At 43.4% G+C, this 21262-nt stretch overlaps 1 long non-coding RNA gene across 1 annotated transcript; it reads right to left on the bottom strand.

The window, feature by feature from the left end:
- Nucleotides 1-12974: 12974 nt before the first annotated feature.
- LOC128416304 (uncharacterized) lies at nucleotides 12975-20997 on the bottom strand. The gene is made up of 2 exons (XR_008331181.1): nucleotides 20608-20997; nucleotides 12975-13203 (listed from the first exon to the last, which is right to left on the bottom strand). It is a non-coding gene; the product is annotated as an uncharacterized LOC128416304 (long non-coding RNA).
- Nucleotides 20998-21262: the final 265 nt, after the last annotated feature.

Genomic DNA, 21262 nt, shown 5'->3' with positions numbered 1-21262 from the left:
ACGCGCGCGCGGTCTGGGAACAAAAGGCGGAGAGAGGCGCCCGAGGGGGGCGCTCGGATCCTCGAGGCAACAGCGACCTCCTTCTCCGGACGGCTGAGCGCCGAGGCAGTTTTCTCCCCTCTGTGGGTGGAAAACAGAGAGAGAGAGAAATATGGCGTGCCTGCCTGTTTCGTCTTTCTCCCGGGATCCTGCAGACTGGGCAGAAGCGGGACAAGCAGAGCTCTCAGCCCTTAGCTTTGTTTTACCCCGGGGTTAAGCCCTGGAACATGCAGGGTAATGAGTGCTTCTGAGCACACGCAGAGTACATTAGCTTCACTACAGTGGCGCTTCGTAGCGTATCTGGGATTAAGAGGCACGCCTTCCTTCCAGACTGCAGGATTTGTAGTTTCCGGATATGCCTGAGCGCCCCCGACACATCTGTATTTTTAACTAATTAACTACTAGGCTGGAAAATGCTGCTCCCCGTCCATGCCCCCCCCCCATCAAGTAAATAAATAGAAATAATTAACAAACTGACCAGTTGTGTCACAGATAACTCGGTTTTGGGCCGCCCCCCACATAATGCCTCCCCCCAAAAAATAAATCTTGACTACACCCATGTCCCCGTCTCTGCAAACTCCGCTAGATTTTCTTCCTATAGAAAACCAAAGGACCAGCAGGTTGGAAATATCTCGGATCTGGCCCATCATTGCAAAAAAAAATAAGGAAATAGCCCTACAATTGCTGCATTCGGGAGAACGGACAAGAGGCAGACCCTGCAGGTGAACCACAGAACAGATGGGGGAGGGAGAGAAGACATGAGTAATTTAATACGGTTTGCCTTTTGTTTCTGCAGAAGCAGCCTTTATGACAGATTTCCTTTCGCTTCTGAAAGTAGTAGCTTGTAAAGTAAGGGGAAAGAAGCAACCAGCCACATCAGAACTGGCTTCTAAACTCTTTTCATATCCAAGTCTCCATGCTTCGCGCATTTCTTCCTATGTCCTGCTGTGTTACCACTGTGTAAATAAATCTGCCTCCTGGGCTTTCCTAAGCTAGACTTCCATCAAACTGAACAAGTGTGTGTGCGCACACGCATTATTATTCTACAAACCCAAATATATATATTTTTCAAATAGTTCAAAGGCCAGCTACACCGCTGCGGGACCCTTTGAGGTGAACTTCTTAAACCATCTTCCACCTGCCCTCTTGCTCATGTGTTTCACCCACTGTGCTACACACAGTATTTTTTTCCTGAAAGCATCTAATCAGGGGTCCAAAGATGCTCTCAGAATCACTCCTCAGTAAAGAACTCTGCACATGCTCTAAAACTCAAGACTTCGCTCAAGCAGATGATATATACCGTATTTTTCGCTCTATAAGACGCACCAGACCATAAGATGCACCTAGTTTTGGGAGGAGGAAAACAAGAAAAAAATATTCTGAATCCCAGAAGCCAGAACAGCAAGAGGGATCGCCGCGCAGCGAAAGCAGCAATCCCTCTTGCTGTTCTGGCTTCTGGGATAGCTGCACAGCCTGTATTCGCTCCATAAGACGCACACACATTTCCCCTTACTTTTTGGGAGGGAAAAAGTGAGTCTTATAGTGCAAAAAATACGGTACATAGCTAAATTAGACTGACTTTGATTATTTTAGTTATTTATAGTATTTATAAAAATGTATACCACTGTATCATAAAAAATTATCACAGTGGTTTGCAACAATACCCAAACACTTTCACTTTCCCCACTTTTATCCTTCGATATTTGACTTCATTTTCTCTCTACAACGTTCCCCATGGGAGAGGAGTCCTTGACTGTGTGGCTCAGACATGTCTCAAGAAGAGAGCCAGTGTGACTGTGGCATAGAAGTTAAACTCACAGTGTTTCTCGAACTTGGGTTCCCAGCTGTTGTTGGACTACAACTCCCATCATCCCTAGCTAGCAGCAGCGTTGTTGAGAATAAAACAGAGGAGTAGAAACCACTTACACTGCTTTGAGCTCCTTAGAAAAAAGGCAGGGTATAAACATTAAGTCCCTACTGTAGCACTGTGTCACCTTGTCCTATGCCAGCTCCAGACTGCCATTATTGCTTGCATGCACACTGACACTCCTTTTCTTTTCTTGATGGGATTTACTTTGATTTATTTTCAATGCAGGCCAGATGTTCAAGCTGAACACTCTTGCCAACTATATTGCTATTTTATTTAAATCTGTAAAGTGTTAATTTATGATGATGATGATTCTACATCAGCCAGCCTCTTGATAATTAAGCAGCTAATCAAGACTAGCATTATCTTCAAACTACTTGGAATAATCTGAAGAGAGTTGCATTATTCTGCAGTTAGTAGGCTGGCTATCAGAAATACAGCCTTTCTGTTTATCTACAATGGCTGTAATGCCAGAGGTTTTTTTAATGCTATGGAATACTATTTATATCCATTATTATTACAGTCAGTTGCCAAAGGTGCATTCCTTCAGCTTGTTTGGATAAAGCCTCTCTGGTTCCCTTCCAAACACAATCAATCCAGCTTAGGGTTCTTCCCTTACTTTCTATATATAGCCTTAACTGAATCTGAATATTATCCTGGCTTCATCCTACAGCTTTAACCTCTTCCTTGTCTGGGTTTTGGAGTTTCATGTATTCCAGCAGTACTTTTTTGGTGTTGTTGCTGATGCTGCTGTCGTTCCATTTCTAAGAAAGTGCAGTCCATGGTGATCTCATCTTTGTGTTTCTTCATGTGAGAAAATCCCCATAAAATATTGGGTTAAAAATTAAGTTATGCAAAACTCCCTTATATAGAATCGTAGCTTAAAAACTGGCTTGTTCCTATTATTTACATTTATACCCTACCTTTCCTTCACAAAGCTAGAGGAAGCATACACAAGTAGCTCAAGCTGTCTTCCATTCAGGCACTGACCAGACCCAACTCTGCTGAACTTCAGTGATGCCGTTGCATCAGATTCTTTCTGCAGGCCAAACTAGATGTGACACCGTTCATATAATTAGTACTTGGAATGAATTGCTTTTCGAAAGTAAATCGCAGGTGCAAGGGTCCCAATCCAGAGTATGCAGGTAGGGTTTTTGTTTTTTTGTTTTATACCTTTTGCCCCCTGCTGCAGTTCTGATCCAGATTGCCACCCCACCGTATTCCTGATTTGCATTGTGGATACAGCTGCCATTTAAAGGAATAAGAGTTTTCATCCCAAATGCAAATAGCAGTCACAAAATAAAATAATAATAATAATAATAATAATTTATTTGTACCCCACCCATCTGGCTGGGTTTCCCCAGCTACTCTGGGTGGCTTCCACAAAGACCAAAAATACGCTAAGATGTCACACATTAAAAACTTCCCTGAACAGGGCTGCCTTAAGATGTCTTCTGAATGTCAGGTAGTTGTTTATCTCTTTGACATCTGATGGGAGGGCGTTCCACAGGGCAGGTGCCACTACTGAGAAGGCCCTCTGCCTGGTTCCCTGTAGCTTTGCTTCTCGCAATGAGGGAACTGCCAGAAGGCCCTCGGCGCTGGACCTCAGCGTCCGGGCAGAACAATGGGGGTAGAGATGCTCCTTCAGGTATACTGGGCCAAGGCCGTTTAGGGCTTTAAAGGTCAACACCAACACTTTGAATTGTGCTCAGAAACGTACTGGGCTGCAGCAAGGGGCAAAGAGTTTAACAAAACCCACTTCCCCACATCAGAGTTCAGATGGGAGATCCCATGCCTACAATTTGTTTTTTCAATACTAGTGAACAGTTGCTAATTGCATCAATGACGTTGCATCTAATTTGACCTGGACCATGTCAAGTCTGCTTCTGATCAACATAAAGCAGGAATACCCAAATTCTTAAACAGGAGTAGGGCAAGTACTTTCCCATTTACTGGTTCAAAGAAATAATTATTTTGCACACACTGCCCATGTTTAAATCCCAACTCAACTGTGAAGTTCACTAGATGACTAGATGACCAGGCATCCCCAACCTTCGGCCCTCCAGATGTTTTGGACTACAATTCCCATCATCCCTGACCACTGGTCCTGTTAGCTAGGGATCATGGGAGTTGTAGGCCAAAACATCTGGAGGGCCGCAGGTTGGGGGTGCCTACTTTAGTCCAGTCACTAACTCTCAGCCTAATCTAATTCGCAGGGCTCTTGTGATAGGAAGGGGAAGCCTGGATGTGTCACCTTGAAACCCTTGGAAGAAATATGAGATGGTGGTGATCTTGACATCAATTGTGTTAAAGAGGACAGCAAGGATGGTTCAGCCCTTTAAAAACACAACAAGGGGGGGGGGGCTTAGCAGAACTCACATGTGATGCAGAACTCCCAAAGCATAAGGCAGGGGTCGGCAACCTAAGGCCCATGGGCCACAAGCGGCCCACGGGGGTCATTTAACCGGCCCACGAGCCGCCCCTGATCCAAGCTGCCTGCTCGGTGAGTTTCCGTGTGCTGCACTAAACCGGCGCAGCACAGGAGCTAGCTTCTGCAGCACCGGAAATTGCATCTGCCCAGATGCAGACGCCAGAAATCACGTCTGCGCAGATGCTGGAAATCGCGGGCAGGCGCACTCATGCGCGCACGTGATCCGGCCCACAGAGGGATCTCTGCTGGAGTGAACCGTCCCAGGCAAGGTAAACCTTGCTGACCCCTGGAATAGGGATTCATTCTTCAGCTCTACAGTATGCACAGAATATGAGGTTCATTATCCTATTACAAAAAACTCCTAATAGCCGGACAAAGCAGTCTCCTGGACTGAATGCTTCTTGCAACCTTCCAGCCCTCACTTAAGATTAAATTGATGTAAACACAGTGCTTTGCAAAATAGCAAAAACAACTGTGGCCAGGGCATTTATTGAGTATGTGTGGCTATGATTCAGATTACTTGCAAGCCAGAGTTATTCTAACCATTCAGGGATGGGGTACTTGTTGCCTTCCAGTTGCCACTTGTGGCCTTCCAGACTCCAACCCCCATCAGCCCCAGTTGCCATGGCCAATGGTCAGGGTGATGAGAATTGTAGTGCAACACCATCTGGAGGGCCCCATCTTGATTTAATTCATGGAAGTGCTAAGAGTAGATTTAAAAAAAAAAAAACCAAAAATTCCTGTGACAAAGGCTAACAAGTTTTTCGCAAAAAAATTTTTTTTCCTTCTAGTAGCACCTTAAAGACCAACTAAGTTAGTTCTTGGTATGAGCTTTCGTGTGCATGCACACTTCTTCAGATTTCGTGCATGCACACGAAAGCTCATACCAAGAACTAACTTAGTTGGTCTTTAAGGTGCTACTAGAAGGAAAAAAAGTTTTTCGCAGCATAAGTTCTTGTAGACAGGAGCCTACTTCATCAGAGAGTGAAGATAATAGAGAGAGATCTTGTGGGGGTGGGACATTTTGCAAGATGAGATTACAAGATGAGCAAATACAGGAAAGCAGAGATACCATACAAGTCAGTCAATTCAAATTAGTTGACATTAAGAAGCCCACAGACAGGCAGACTCAACCCTTTGCTGGGTTGAAAGATAAAACTCTTTGTTGTTTCTGCTGCAAAAGACAGACATGGCTTCCCTTTTGGGAAAAGAAGATAGCATGCCACTTAAAAAAAAAAAGCAACCAAAAAACACCAGCCTGGATTGTAGCACTTCATTCCTTTGGACATTTCTCATTATGTTTAAATTATTCAACATCCACTTTTCTGAAATATATTTTTGTACTTCTGTGCCATGCAAATCCCCAGCCTCATCCTCCTCTTTCCACCTTACAATAGCATGAATTTAAGCCAGTGGTGGTCATTTGATGCAAGATGTGCAGTCTGATCCTACACATCTGCACTTAGATGTCAAGTCCTATTGAGAGCAATCACGAGACTACCCAAATTAGAAGTGCACTTAAATTATGTACCAGGCAACTATGAATCTTGATTTTCAATAAATAATGAAAGGAGTTGGAGGAGTGCAATTCTCACTGTGAAGGCAGCATGGCAAGGGGAGGTTTATCACTTCATTCTCCACTGAGATCTGAATGGGGACTGCCCACCTCTGTATGGCTATTAGCCTCAGAAGAAGTAAAATTCCCCTTTGAAATAGGATTGCAGCCTTCACTGTGCAGCCGTGAGTTCCGCAGGCTTAGGTGGAACAGTCAAACAAGACTACAGCCAAGATATTGAAGCAAACCATCAGCCAGGAGGCCTGATCTTTATTGTTGCAACAATGACTCCAAACTACAACATAGAAGAAGCAGAAAGAAGCAAAGTTACAGGAAAACAGGCAGAGGGCCTTCTCGGTTGTGGCGCCCTCCCTGTGGAACGCCCTCCCTTCAGATGTCAAGGAGAGAAAAAACTACATAACTTTTAGAAGACATCTGAAGGCAGCTTTGTATTGAGAAGTTTTAAATGTTTGATGTTTTACTATGTTTTATATGTTTTCGCCCAGACAGGTGGGATATTATTATTATTATTATTATTATTGTTGTTGTTTCACTGTTCATTCTCTTTGGAGTTCCATCTCATCACAGCAAACATGTCATTCAAACTGACACAACCTTCCAAAATGGGCAGTTATGCAATAAGATGGCAAATGGGGAAATTATAACTATTATGAGGTCAGAAGCCTTTAGTTTTAGCCTTAGGGACTAAAATATCAAAGTATCTATTTTTCAATGTAATGTTGCACACCATCCCAATCTCTGAGCAGTGTAAGATTCCAGGAGGTTCCAGGTGCTTCCCAAGGGTTTGGTTTCCTTGGAATGAGGGGCAATGGTGTATTTATGAAAAATAGTTTATTTACACATGTACATAACCTGAGCCTACGATGAAGGGGCTCACAGCATTAACACCCCAGAAGGTCTTGCTCCTCCCATCGCCACAGCCTTGGATTCAAGCAGAAATCAATCATGACTCTCACTCTCTGGCTTCTGCCTGCTTCTAGTTCAGCTCATACACACAACTCTAGCTTTTGTCTTTCTTACTACCAGCCAGGTGAGGGAGGGGAGCCCAGCCATTTGCCCTCTGGCACAGAGCAGTATCCTTTCTTAGGGTCCATTTCCAAGAAACTGGCCTGGCTGCTTCAACAACTGAATCCTCCACCAGATCTCAACCCTTGCTAGATCCAGGGGATTAGAAGGGACTCAAGGCCTCATATACCCTAATCCCACCACAACTCACAACAATCTCTCTCTCTCTCTCTCTCTCTCTCTCTCTGTCTGTCTGTCTGTCTCTGCCTCTCTCACTCACTCACTCTCACACACACACATCTTTTTATTTCTCTCTGAAACACTTTATAGTCCTAATTTGTTTCAAATCTACATATTGCTGTGCATCTTAACATTTTTACTTCCCTGCCTCTTTTCCGGATGCTTTGTCCTTTGAGAGAGAAAATATTATAATAGGGAACAGTATTACAGATGGTCCTTTGTCTCTGTTTTATTCTGGTTTGTATCTTCTTTGCATCTGTAGGCAGTGGTATCTACTAAGCTTGTACTTACACTGAACATTCCATGCTTACTGCTTTCCCTAAGGCTTTGCTCATTTGTGTATATGCACAATTTGTAGCTGTTTCCAATTTACCTTGCCTGATGATTACCAGGAAACACAGCTCTTCAAACTTTGCTGTTCTTTTCCATCAGACCTTTGCTTCTCCTTCAGCCTCTGCAGTGACCAACCCTGGTAAACTGAGGACTCAGGCTTACTCAATGCCCTCTGCAGGAATACGGTATTTCCTGGTAGCATCAGTCCAGAGTCAATCAATGATGCTCACTTTCCACATTTTGATACCAGTGAAATAATGCACATTACCATCAGAGCACTTACTTGCACTCCATCTGAAATTATCTGTCAATACTCAGACCCTGTCCACTTTTCACTATCCCAAAATTTCTCTACTTCAGAAAAAGGACCCCAAGCTTATGAACCTAGCCTCATCAGAATCCAACCAATGGTTCTGTTTGCACTGGTAAATTCAAAAAGATATCTAGCAATACTCAACCAGAGTTCAATGTTTTTATGAAATTCATCTCGACAAGCATTTACAGTGTGGACACAAATGCAGAGTCTCTTCCACTAGAAAAGCATTTAAACATTTACTTGGGGATAAATCTGCTGCTGTTTTTGTGTGTGTTCTCTGTTTGGCTGTCCTCCTGCGTCGGTAGTTTGTAGCTCTGTGTCTCATAAAATGTTACATTATCAGCGTGTAAATCAAAGCTGGCATTCAGCGCATCTCAGGAAGTCATGTGACTTGCACACAGCAGCTGCAGGCACAGCATGCTAAAGCAATCAATGGGGCTGTCTACTCCACCATTATATTGTGTCAGAAGCCCTGGCAGCGAGGCAGTTGTCTCTCTGTATGGCTGCAAATTGATTTGAAGCCATAGTTTAAATCTGACCAAAACAGTACTTTTGCCACAAAACTAAAATATTGGCCTCTCTGGGATGGTGGGAATTATGGTCCAGCAACATCTGGAGGGCCAGAGGTTTCTCAGCCCTGCTGTACATCTTTGATAAAATATGAACTGTATATAAAGTGCTCCTTAGCAGGTCTGATTTTAGAGGTCAGGTAACACAAAAGTGTCTGGCTTGCCGCACTAAGCAAGCCTGAGCCAGGAGGTCCTGGGCTGTCTAGATGTGAACACACCCTCCCACCCCCAAGCTTACTGATGTCCAAAGGAAAGCAGAGTACTGTAATATGTTTGACACCAGCTTGGCTGCAGGAGTTGCCGGAAGGAGACATACAAGGTACCATCCCACCATTTCAGGGACTCCACTCTGGATTTGTGTATTGTCCTTCTCCTGAAGATGTGCTGCAAGACAGTGAGTATGGATTGTTCCTTAGGTTTTACTCCTGAAGCTTTTCTCACAAATGAGAATAGCCACACGACAATGGAGGTTTAGGGTCAGAGTTTTCATTCTTGTAGATGGGCTAGCTTCGCAGGCTGACAAGCCCCATCTGACTCTTATTTCTCTCATGCAGAAACTGCCTTCTTGACCATTGGAACCACTATTGGTCTCATCCACTAAATCCACCAGGATTTGACAGAGGGGGAGGGAGTAGGGAGCTAACTACTTGGTAAATGCAACATGCCCACAAAAGAAGCACATCCTGAAGGCTCTGCACCAAACAAATGCCCATTCATTGTGAAAAGAAGTGTCCATATTAAAACAGCCTTAAAAATCTGTCATGCAAGCTACACCTGCTGAAATGCCCTCTTCTACACAATTAGTAATAAATAGATATACCACAGTAGCTTCTAAACCAGGTATAGACAAACTCCGGCCCTTCAGCTGTTTGGGACTACAACTCCCATGATCCCTAGCTAATAGGACCAGTGGTCCGGGATGATGGGAATTGTAGTCCCAAACATTTGGAGGGCTGGAGTTTGCCTATGCCTGTTCTAAACTATTAAAGAAGCAGGAGTCCTGCTCTATTTTTCAGCTGGCCCCCTTAAATATAGTCTCCTAGGCACTGCTGCCAGGGACGCAGGTGGCACTGTGGTCTAAACCACAGAGCCTAGGGCTTGCCGATCAGACGGTCGGCAGCTCAAATCCCCACAACGGGGTGAGCTTCCGTTGCTCCGTCCCAGCTCCTGCCCTCCTAGCAGTACGAAAGCACATCAAAGTGCAAGTAGATAAATAGGTACCGCTCCAGCGGGAAGGTAAATGGCATTTCTGTGCGCTGCTCAGGTTCACCAGAAGCGGCTTAGTCATGCTGGTGACATGACCCGGAAGCTGTACGCTGGCTCCCTCAGCCTATAGAGCGAGATGAGCGTGCAACCCCAGAGTCGTCCGCGACTGGACCTAACAGTCAGGGGTACCTACCTAGGCACTGCTTCCAGAGCTACAAAAGCCTAGAAGAACTTCAGAACTTTTTACATACAGTGACTAGATGATGAATGAATCTGTCGATTTCTTTTCTTCCCATATTCTCATTTTTCCATCTTAAATTCAGTTGTCCACTTCTTCACATCAGTTTGTGCTATTTTTAAAGTCCTCATGGAAATTCACCAGCATTTTAACATGAATATTGCAAAAATTTGGAGAAGCACATTTTGAAGGATGGCTGTGTTTGTATATTGTTCAGGAAAATGTGAATCAGAGAGGCTCACCTTTAAGTGAAACACCAGTAAAGTTAATATTCATCTATGTTCTTGTCAGGTCCTGATGGTGCTCTATGATGTCATGCTCTCTTTTCATGGATGCCTATGACAACAGATATGAACGATGGGATGGGATCTTGATGCTCCCCAATTCAGCTAGCAGGATGGGCTAATACAGTCATGACATCCATTCAGGACCAAACAAGAAGTGATGTTAAATATGTCAATGGGGAATTTTCTCCCTCTCCCTCCTGCCAAAGCAAACACCAGCTTCGGAGGATTGGTATTCCTCAGGACTACAGCAATGGAGAAAAGGGTTAAATTCTCTCTCTACACACCTGTGCTGATACCCTTAATTATGAGTCCAGCCGATCCAATGTGCATTTTGAACACCTGCACTAAAAAGCTAATGCATATTATCATGTGTAGTGTGGCCCTTAAGAGTTCATGGTTGAAATTTAGCCAAGCAGGTAGCTGAGACAAATAAACAAGTAGCTGAAGCATCAGTTAAAATTGACCTGAATACTACAAGCATTAATAATTTGGGACAGAAGGTCACTACCAATACACAATCCATTGAAAAATTACTGCAGGAATCTGCTTCGACCAGAAAGATAGCTGAAGAAGCAAAAGACATTGCAACTGCTACTCAAGAGAAGATACCACCAGTATGCAAGCAATTGGAGGACCATGGTTTGACACTGTCCATGATTGAATTGAAAGAGAAACAAAAGAATTTAAGAATTAGGGCTGTACCAGAACGTGAGAAAGACAATCTGGCTGACTTTCTTACACAGGAATTTACAGATTTTTGGCAACAGGACTTGGGGAAGGAAGAATTCAAGATAGTGAGTGCATTTAGACTTGGAAGAGGACAAAGGAGGAACAAGGTGAGGGACTGTTTGATTACTTTCCGAACAAAAGAGGAGAGAGATAAAATTTTGAATCTGCACTATCAAAGGACTCTGGAAATTGACGACTCAAGAGTGGAGATATTTAAGGATATTCCAAAACATCTTTTGGACTTAAGGCTTAACTACGGTGACCTAGTTGCCCTGCTGAGAAGAAATAGAATTCTCTTTAGGTGGGAATTTCCCCAAGGACTATCCTTTAAATATAAAGGAAGAAAGATAAAAATAAGATCAGTTAATGACAAAGACAGGTTTTTGAAAGACCACAAAGAAGATCAAGTATTGGAAGACACAAGATCTACCCACTTTGGAAGAATGGCAGATGAAGGTGATGGACTATATGGGATTGGCAGAAATGACTGGCAGAATCCGAGACCAGGGAGAAGAGTCGGTGGAAGAAGATTGGAAGAAATTTAAAGACTATCTACAGAAATATTGTAAAATCAATGAATGTTAGAATGATGTTGGAATGAAATTAAGTGGTTTCCAGCTGTAATGCTTTAAGAGAATATGAAAAAAAGGATTATAATATAATGGTAATAATATAATGGTAAGGATTTGCTGAACTAACAATTTGTGGTGGAATACAAAAAAGGGAGGTATGAGGAGGTCCGGGAAACAAGTTAAAGGAAAATAAGCAATTGAAAATTTATGTGTTCTTAAATTTTCTTTATTCTGTATTTTTGTTATTTATCTGTTTTTTCTCTTTTTTATTTATAAAAAAAAAGAGTTCATGGTTGAACAGAGAAACTAGGAAAGCTAATTTCCTGAGAGCCCAGATTATTGTTTGGATGGAAAGAGCTCCTTGAAGGCCACACAATTATTAGCAGCAACATGGGGGAGATCAGTGTTAAAGGTGAAGAGGGGTCATGGCTTAGGGAAGGCTACACTTAGAAGGATTTGCCACTGCTCCAAACCAGCAGGTAGATATATGAGCCTGCATTTCCTCTGCAACTTGCCCAAATGATTGCAGGGTCTCCCTCCGTTCAGGCATAAAAAGTGAGCAAAAGGGAATGAGGGCAGTGGCCTCTCGAATGGTGTCAGTATCAGTCCTCCAGCACAATTAGGTGTCTGTTCAATGAATTTGAGCAACCAATTAATGCCACAATCAATTTTGTCCTCAAAAGCAGCAAGTGAGGCAGAAGAAAACGATGGGCAGTGAGGGCAACGTTCAGCCGTTTGCAAACTCTCTCTCACTCTCTCTGTCAGCTTGCGAAATTGGCAGAAGGCAGCGGGGCTCACAGAGGGATTTGAGAACAAAGTGAGGAAAGGAGAGCTGCCAGATGCCTGCCAATTTCAAGGATGGTGCAGTATCCCAAGAACAGCATCATCACCCAATAGAACATAATGTGCAGCTTTTGCTTTTGAATACTACAAGCCCATAGTGAGGCTGGGAATGTTGATTTGGCAATTCTGGACTAGATACACAATTTGCAGGTAGTACATCCAAGAGGAGCTTTCTCTCTAATCCAGACCAAGGTTGCCATCTCCCCAGCCAATTGGTCAGTTCTGTTACACTTAGGGTCAAGGAGTGGGGTTGTGTTAGGCATACATAACCACAATAAGAGTACTAATGCCAAACACCAGTCCTAAAGGTTATATAATATAATATAATAATAAAATGAAGACAGGAGTGCCTGGCGTGCTCTGGTCCATGGGGTCACGAAGAGTCGGACACAACTAAACGACTAAACAACAACAACCTGTAAAAAAATTATGATCCTCAACATCAACAAAAAATCAATGAGTTTGTTTTAGGGAGTTAATCACCTAGGGAAATAAAAAAATCTCACTGGCCAACTCAACAAAATGCCTCCTGACCTCTTCAAAGTGCCTGGAGGGTTTTTTTTGAGCAAGGCATGATAGCAATTCGTTCATAAGCCATGTGTGCCAGTGGGATAGGGGGCAGATGTGAGAGGATTGTGTGGAAGATAGAATTTGTATTTCTGAACAGTTCAAACACTGTATATTTCCTTTTATGTACATACCTTACAAATTCAAGACATCTGCTTGTCCTGAAAGCAATGTTTCTTTATTCATGAGTGCCGTGGCAAAATTAAGACAGCTGACAATTCTAATTGAATGAAGGATGCCTCTCTGGCGGTGGAAAGAGTATTTCTCTACAGCATCTCACCCATTATTCCAGGGCAGCGCTTTGCCTTTGCCGTCTGCTAAAGAGCTAGAGTTATCCCTCAGAAGTTGCCCATTTACCACCTCCTGTAAATGTTGTGAAGACCTGCTGTACAAGTGGTTGAAGACAAACAACATTTTTAGAGCAAGAAGCACTTTTCAGGGGCAACAAATATGCAATTGATCCGGGGCCAGCCCAACCACGAGGCAAGGGGAGGTGACTGCCTCAGGTGGCAGGATTCACAGGGACAGCAGATCGCAACACCAATCTTCCTTCACACCTTATTCTTGATATAAACCTTTCCTCACCTCTTCTTCCCTGGCAGGGAGTGGGGCACAATTTTGGGGTCCACTTCAGGTGCCAAAATGTCTGAATAGATCTATTGATCCATTGATTCTAGAATAAATTGTCATGCGCACAAAGCCTATGCTGCAACGTGAGGCTTGCACTCTAAGTGATGAACCCAGTGTTACTGCTCTAAAACTTTGTGAATATCTTTGTCCTTAGGCTGCAAGAACATAGCAGCAAGTCAGCACCTCACAAACTATCAGGTGTTCCAAAGTGCTTCTTAAAGTCAGCATGGTGCTGCTCCTGCCATGCGTACTCAGCACCACCCCATGTGAGTGGCTGTGAGAGGTGTTGCTGAATGGAATATTTTGTGATCTTGACCTAATCACATTGGCCAAGACATCACCAATAGCTCCAAGCTTTCTTAACCTGTCTGCAGAAATTAAAATTTCTTTTCAAGCTTTGCCACACATGGAAAATGCCAGGGTGAGAAGAGGCACTTGGAATGCTCTGTTCAGTTCTGATCTCTGTGCCGCAAAAAGGGCATATTGCAGAGCTGGAAATGTTTCAGAAAAGAGCAACCAAAATGAACTCACCTATGTGGAAAATTAGGAACGCGGGTGGCGCTGTGGGTTAAACCACAGAGCCTAGGACTTGCTGATCAGGTGGTCAGCAGTTCGAATCCCCACGACGGGGTGAGCTCCCGTTGCTCAGCCCCTTCTCCTGCCAACCTAGCAGTTCGAAAGCACCTCAAAGTGCAAGTAGATAAATAGGTACCGCTTCAGCGGGAAGGTAAACGCCGTTTCCGTGTGCTGCTTGGTTCGCCAGAAGCGGCCTAGTCATGCTGGCCACATGACCCGGAAGCTGTACACTGGCTCCCTCGGCCAATAAAGCGAGATGAGTGCCGCAACTCCAGAGTCGGTCACGACTGGACCTAATGGTCAGGGGTCCCTTTACCTTTACCTATGTGGAAAATTGGGCGGTTTGGTGTAGGAAAAAAAGAGGACATGACAGAGGTGCATGGAATTATGCATGGTGTGCAGATAGTGGATAGAGGAATTTTTTGGCCTCCTTCTCTCACAATGCTAGAACCTGGGGTCTCCCAATACAGCCAAATGTTGAAAGATTTACAGCTGACAAAAGGAGGAACAGCACATAGCTAAAGTATGGAATTGGTTCCCACAAAATGTAGTAATGGCCACCAGCTTGGATGACTTTAAAAGATTGGACAATTAAACAGAGGAAAAGACTGTCAGTTGTTACTAGCCATCATGGCTATGTACTATCTCCAGTATCAGAGGTAATATGCCTCTGAATACCAGTCACTGGGAAGTAAAACTGAGGAAAATGCTGTTGTGCTCATGTCCTGTTTGTGGTCTTCATATAGGCATCTGGTTAGCTACTATGAGAACAGGATGCTGGGCCAGATGGGCCTTTCATCTTATACAGCAGGAATCTTGTATTCTTAACTCTTCTCTCCTACACACACACACACACACACACACACACACACACACACACACACCCCAGACAGTCTGAGGATGTTTAATGGCCATAGCTTGCTTAGTGTTTGTTGGGAGGGAAATGGAAAATTATGGTGTGGGACTGTGGATGAAGGTATGGTTGACAGGTTGGAATCCTAAACAGGAGCACTCTACACTGCAACATTTTGCTGCAAGTCCCACTTGTAAAATAATACTGTCAACCACAATTGTTTCACATACGTTTCAGTGACCAATGGTTCTCTGCTCTAAAAAATCAGAGACAACCTGGGTCCAGCAGCTAAGGCACCCAGTATGCCAGCATGCAGGCTTAAGTGGATTTTAGCCCACTTCCACTAGCTCAGGTCTCCATTTTATACTTAATTCCAATACATTTTGGGAGCTTTGAGAGACAGAAAGGATTTATGCTCCAGCCTGACCTCAGCAATTGCAGAACCTCTGCACAGCTTGCAGATCAATAAGAGCAGCCCACACCTCGCACAATATTTCCTTTCTGTGCTAGCAGATGGGAATTCACTTCAAAGGCAGAGAGGTTAGGCAAAACACTCCGCCTTCAGCAGAGATCATCATGGCTTCAGAGGTCGTATACAGCTGTATACTGCTCAACACAGCTCTCTGTCAATCGGCAGCAGTAATCAAGGGCAGGCAGAAGCAAACCAAGAAAGGGGATTGGCTGATATAATGCAGCCCGCCCCCTGATATTCAGCAACTTGGTAAAATATTATTCAAGTCTCTGTTGTGTCTGCTTTGCATTGTTGTCTTTTAAGTGAAAAAAGCAGCCAGCAATGGCTTAGCATTATATGTTCCAGGAGGAAGAAAGGATCACTGTGTTGCTTGTTCCTATCTCAGACCCTTTGTTTTGGCAGGCGGACGGCTGTGTACTCCCCAGTACTTATCACAGAAATGAGACGTAGTCAACATTTTCCTCTGCAGCTTCATCTGAAATTTCCTTAGGGCACAGTTGCATGGAAGGCTCTGTTCCTTCCAGTTCTGTACTTTCATAGCAGGTATGATGCAGACTAAGGTATGCTGCAGTTTTCTACATCTGTCATGCAGATGTGGAGAGCAGGGATCAAAGCAGAAGAACAGAAGAAGAGGCCTCCCTGCTGGATTAGACCAAAGGCCAATCCTGTTCAGCATCCAGCTTCCCAAAGTGGCTGACCAGATGCTGGTGGGAAGCCCACAAGAAGGACATGACTTGCTCCTGCTGTTGTTGCTCCTGTGACTGGCATACAGAGGCATGTATGATCCCAGAGGTCAGTTATAGCCATAAGGACTATCAGCCATTGATGAGAATATGCAATCCCAGAAGAATGTCCCTTTGCAATCACACCCTTACATTAATGGTAATTACACATGGGACAGGGGAGGGGAATTTGTTCACATTTAAAAGCAAGGTTACCTAATTCACACTTTATGAAACAATACGTAAAGCAAAGCCCAGCCATCTGGAATTTGCACTTCTACAAGATGTGGCAAACTGTGAGTTCTTCAGCCAAGTAATGTGAACAAAGATGCATATAACAGTGAGGGGGGAAATGCAAAAATGCATTATATTAGGTGCAGTTGCTTTTCAAAAATGTGTATATTAAGAAAAATTGTGTACAAAAATGTCTATATTAGGAGAAATTTGCCCAAAACTCTTGATTAATTTTCTTGAGGGTTTTTTTAATTGTAAACTGATGTGGAAATGTGAAGAACAGAACTTAAAATTGGAAAAATCGGAAACTGAAAGAAACTGAAATTGGCAGAGTCTCCTATTCCTAGGAAGTCAGCTCTCGAACACGAGGAATTAGGAACCTGTGTACTAGCAGTGCCACAGAGAAGGGATCTAATATGAACGAACCAAATCTAACAAAATACAAATTTGGCCTCTCACCAAATACAAATGATGTAACCACATTTTTCCTATTTGGACCTAGCCATGGTATGATGTAGTTGGCCACTCTTGAATAGTCCTCAAACAACAAAGTTCACTCCCACTCATTTGTGGGACTGCCGCCCAGGCCAAGTGGCAGGGAACATATGACATTCCAAGGAGCCTGCTGGATTACGCCAATGATCCATCCAGTCCAGCATCCTCCTCTCACAGTGGCCAACCAGATGCCTATGGGAAAGCTGCAAGCAGGATCTGAGCACAAGAGCACTCTGCCCTCTGGTGGTTTCCAGGAACTGATACCCAGAAGTATTACTGCTTCCAGCTGTGGAGGCAGAGCACAGCCATCATGGCTAGTAGCCATCTAGATAGCTTTATCTTCCATTAATTTTTCCAATCCGCTTTTAAAGCCATCTATGTTGGTAGCCATCAAAGCCTCCATAGTTTAACTGTGGACTGCCAAGAATCCAAGAAGCAAATCCACTGCTCAAAGAACTGAAAATGTGTTGACTGGTAGCATCAGTAGTTAGAAACCAGGGCCATTTTATTTATTCATTTCGAAATATTTATATACCACTTTATATTTTTAAAAGTATCCAAAGTGGTGAGCAAGAGAAAATAATAAAACACAACAAAGACAATTAATATGAAACATTAAAACAGCAATACATAAATAATCCAATGTGGGCAACAAACAAAATTTGTCCAACGAGTCCATAGATTCAGAAAACTTATTCAATCTCATCCCGAGATCTAAAAACTCCTTCTCTTTTTTTTTCTTGTTTTTTTTTAAGAATATTTATTAAATTTTCCAATTTTTTAAACAAACAAACAAACAAAACAAACAGAAACATTAAACACAGACATAAAATTCATAAACCATACTTTTAAATAACAAATTTCTCAGACCTCCTCATACTTCTCCTTCTTGTATCCCAATTAAGATTATTTGTTCAGCAAATCCTTCATTTAAAGCATTACAGCTTATAGCATTACCTTATTTTTCAAACCCTTTCTTTTCCCCATCTATGTTCTTATATATTGTTGCAGCTAGAAACCTCTCAGTTTCAATCCAACACCATCTAACTTTCTTAAGTTTTACAATTTTTACTCCTTCTCATCTACATCCAGGAGTTTTACTCCTTCTCATCTACATCCAGGAGCACCATTAACTGCACAGACCCAGGTGAATCAGGTAGCAAAGCAACTCTTAACTCCTATTCAAAGAAACTGTCATCTCTGCATGCACAACAGCTGTCTCCAGTGTAACACTTCAGCTTATGTTTTCAAATCAGATGGAAATTGGTTTGAGAGAAACCCCATCAAGCAGCAGCATTTCTCAAGAAACTACAGGATAAGTAAGGGCTGAGGCTAACATTATATATACTTGGCTCCAAACACCAGCAATGGGAGCACACTGGAGCCCAAGTAAATAGTAATGTGTCCACAGCTTCAGAAAAGAAAGAATCTGGTAAGGGTCCTGCATGGATTATTTTGAAGGGAAAACATGTCATTTTTAATATATGGGCACCCTTCATAAGTGATCCTGCATACATACATTTTGTACGTAGAAATTGGTTCCTGAGTAACAAATGCATCTATGAAGTGGTCCTTCATATTGTATTCTTCTTAGTCCTGATTCTGCCATATGAATTCTGTAGGGTATTTTCTACTCCAGATTTAGGATGCAATTCTAACTCCACTTAGCTGGGAGTAAGTCTCATTAAATTTTATAGAACTTACTACTGCACAGACATCCTTGGCTCAATATAGTTGGCATAATTGCTCTATATGCAAGGATATGTATAACATCAGGTTTAGGTCAACTCATCATCTGATCCAATACTACCTAACATTTCTCCTGGCAAGGGAGAGAATATGGAGTCTGGAGATCTGTATCCTTTCCCCATATGAACATATAAGGGGCTCCAGATAAACCAGCATTAATAAGTGGAAGTGAATTTGGGAGTCCTAAAAAAAGGAATCTCATTTTCATTGCCATATGGTTGGCATATCCCCACTCTTCCCTTGGCCTTGCCTAACATCCTATAATTGTCTATTTGAATCCCATTTAAACACCTACTGGGACCTATCCAAAGAAGCGTCAGTGATGAGCTGGAGATGCTGGGAAGATTTGTAGATGCTTGAGTAGCCAAGAGAGGAAGTCAGCATTCAGATGAAAAAGAAGGGGAGGAATGGTCTTGCACAGACCATTTAACAGATGCAAAATCTATAGAAAATTCCACTGAGAGCTGGTTAGAGCTTGATCATGCTTGAATGGCACCCTGGCTGCAATGGCGGGGGGGGGGGGGGAGGAATCTGTTGCCCCTGGAGAAACTGAGGAACTGCTGCTAGTATATCATTGCAGTTGTTATATCTGCAAGAAGAGCCGCTCCAAGCAGTATGATTCAATAAACAGGGATTCAACACTAGCGGGCAGCTTTCTGGGGATTCTGATGAAAAGCTGTGAACTTAAGTACCTCTGCTGAGCTGCTGGAGGTTTGGTAACTATCCAGTCTGTCTGCTGCTGGGCCAGACTTGCTTATGTTTGCAGCAGCTGCTGATGGTACCCTAAGGCAGCAATGAGACAGACACACACACAGCACTCACTGGTTAGCTTCTCCCACTATCTACATCATCTTCATTTCATTCAGTCTCTCCTCCCAGGCTGATGGCTGATAAGCTTTCACACATTAACAGTAAAAGTGAATGCTGTTAATAGAGGATAGAAAACAAAAAGTAAGATACATTCTGGCAAGCGCTGGCTTTGCATTCACAGTGCAAGCAGTTTTAAGCAACTGCTTATTTACAACTCCAATCCTATGCATGGCCATTTAGAAGCAAGTCCCAATGAGTTCATTAGGGTTTACCTACTCCCAGGGAAGTGAGTCTAGGATTCTTTGGTTCTGTAGAGGCCAAACCTAGTTAGTGTTAATGAGGTCATGTGCTTAACAGCTCTAGTGTGGTGCTGCTGAGAAGTAGTAGAGTGGAAGATGGAGGATGGGACCCTAAAAATCCCACACGTATAGTCTGTAAGTAACTTCTTAAGGGCCAAGTGTTCCGTTATGCTGCCCTAACAGAAACCTCTGGTCCCATTTGCCATTCCTAAGTGGCTAAGCATCTTTGCAAAGACTTGGAGTCAAAGGAATTCTAAACTGATGTTGAGAGAACAAGGGTTGAAATTCACACAGAAACAAATAGAAAAACAAAAATATACCCAAACCCGTATCACTGCCTGTATGTATTAATAAGCATGCACATAAGCTAGGGTTGCCATATTTCAAACAGTGAAAATCCAAACAGAAAAGTTGTTGAGCTTTGGAACAACCTATAGTAAGTGTTCCTAGAAGAAATTTAAAGATTTGGAGAAGTGGCAGGTTTTAAAATAAACACAGAAAAGACTAAAATGTTGGTTGAAAACATGGACGACCAGTCAAAAAAGGCTTTAGAAATGGCGAGTGGCCCCTGGCCCCAAGGTTTCCCAGTCTTCATCTAGATCAGGGGTTAGCAAGGTTTATCTTGCCTGGGCTGGACCTGTCCTGCGGAGATCCCTCTGTGGGCCAGATTGCGAGTGCACCCCCGCAATTTTCGGCATCGGCGTGCACAGACGCAATTTTCGGCACCACGGAAATGAGTCCCTGCGCTGTGCTGCGCCAGTTTAGCGCACACACAAGTGGGCACCTCAGTTTGGGGGTTGCTCGTGGGCCAGTCAAACGACCTCCACAGGCCACTTCCGGCCCATGGGCCTTAGGCTGCTGACCCCTGATTTAGATCCATCCAATTCTGACTTCAGGGCATGCTTTGGGAACCTAAACTGCATTGGTCAAACTAAGAGACAATTGTCACCTTTTGAAGACTCTTGAACATCCCAGCAGTATTTGGTACCATTGATTGTAGCCTGTCTGTTGGGACTGGAGACACTGTTATAGTGATTCCACTCCTATCCACCAGGCAGGTTCTAGCAAGTGTGCTGGGGATTGCTGCTACCCTGCATGGGACGTATCCTGCAACATTCCATCTTGTCTGCCATGCAGTCAACATGAGACCACAGGAAGAGTTGTAAGAAGATATGGAATTTTGTGTCACCAGCGGGGAGGGCAGATTACACAAAATTATGTTTCCTTTTCCTTACAATTTAGTAAAATCTCAACTTAGTACAGTGGTACCTCTACTTATGGACGTGATCCGTTCAGGGGTGCCGTTCACACCCTGAAAAGTCCATAAGTAGAGCGCCGCTTCTGCGTGTGCGCGTGACGCAATAGAGCACTCCTGCGCATGCGCGAAGCGCACAGAATGTTTCTGCGCATGCGGCAAAACCTGGAAGTATACACTTCCGAGTTTGCTGTATTCGCAACCCAAAAATCTGCAACATGAACTAATGCAACTAGAGGTATGACTGTAATGGGCAGAACAAAGACAAAAAAACCGAGGTAGTACCAGTCCTACTGTGAGGCATAATGAAGTGGCCACCCAATGCAGCTGTTTGGGGTCTCATGAAAAT

This window comes from Podarcis raffonei, chromosome 6, assembly GCF_027172205.1.
Source record: "Podarcis raffonei isolate rPodRaf1 chromosome 6, rPodRaf1.pri, whole genome shotgun sequence".
Taxonomy (NCBI): domain Eukaryota; kingdom Metazoa; phylum Chordata; class Lepidosauria; order Squamata; family Lacertidae; genus Podarcis; species Podarcis raffonei.
This window is presented reverse-complemented; position numbering and strand designations above follow the sequence as displayed.